Source organism: Nerophis lumbriciformis, linkage group LG22, assembly GCF_033978685.3.
Source record: "Nerophis lumbriciformis linkage group LG22, RoL_Nlum_v2.1, whole genome shotgun sequence".
Lineage (NCBI taxonomy): Eukaryota > Metazoa > Chordata > Actinopteri > Syngnathiformes > Syngnathidae > Nerophis > Nerophis lumbriciformis.
The window spans coordinates 18,914,959-18,916,168 of record NC_084569.2 but is presented as its reverse complement, the minus strand read 5'-3'; positions in this window follow the sequence as shown (position 1 = coordinate 18,916,168).

Here is a 1,210-nt window from a genome sequence, read left to right as displayed (position 1 = left end):
ATAATGCGCCACACATTTTCAATGGGAGACAGGTCTGGACTACAAGCAGGCCAGTCTAGTACCCGCACTCTTCTACTATGAAGCCACGTTGATGTAACACGTGGCTTGGCATTGTCTTGCTGAAATAAGCAGGGGCGTCCATGGTAACGTTGCTTGGATGGCAACAACTGTTGCTCCAAAACCTGCATGTACCTTTCAGCATTAATGGCGCCTTCACAGATGTGTAAGTTACCCATGTCTTGGCCACTAATACACCCCCATACCATCACAGATGCTGGCTTTTCAACTTTGCGCCTATAACAATCCGGATGGTTCTTTTCCTCTTTGGTCCGGAGGACACGACGTCCACAGTTTCCAAAAACAATTTGAAATATGGACTCGTCAGACCACAGAACACTTTTCCACTTTGCATCAGTCCATCTTAGATGAGCTCAGGCCCAGCGAAGCCGACGGCGTTTCTGGGTGTTGTTGATAAACGGTTTTCGCCTTGCATAGGAGAGTTTTAACTTGCACTTACAGATGTAGCGACCAACTGTAGTTACTGACAGTGAGTTTCTAAAGTGTTCCTGAGCCCATGTGGTGATATCCTTTACACACTGATGTCACTTGTTGATGCAGTACAGCCTGAGGGATCGAAGGTCACGGGCTTAACTGCTTACGTGCAGTGATTTCTTCAGATTCTCTGAACCCTTTGATGATATTACGGACCGTAGATGGAGAAATCCCTAAATTCCTTGCAATAGCTGGTTGAGAAAGGTTTTTCTTAAACTGTTCAACAATTTGCTCACGCATTTGTTGACAAAGTGGTGACCCTCGCTCCATCCTTGTTTGTAAATGACTGAGCATTTCATGGAATCTACTTTTATACCCAATCATGGCACCCACCTGTTCCCAATTTGCCTGTTCACCTGTGGGATGTTCCAAATAAGTGTTTGATGAGCATTCCTCAACTTTATCAGTATTTATTGCCACCTTTCCCGACTTCTTTGTCACGTGTTGCTGGCATCAAATTCTAAAGTTAATGATTATTTGCACAAAAAAAATGTTTATCAGTTTGAACATCAAATATGTTGTCTTTGTAGCATATTCAACTGAATATGGGTTGAAAATGATTTGCAAATCATTGTATTCTGTTTATATTTACATCTAACACAATTTCCCAACTCATATGGAAACGGGGTTTGTAGATGCATTAGACCAGATTGCTGGG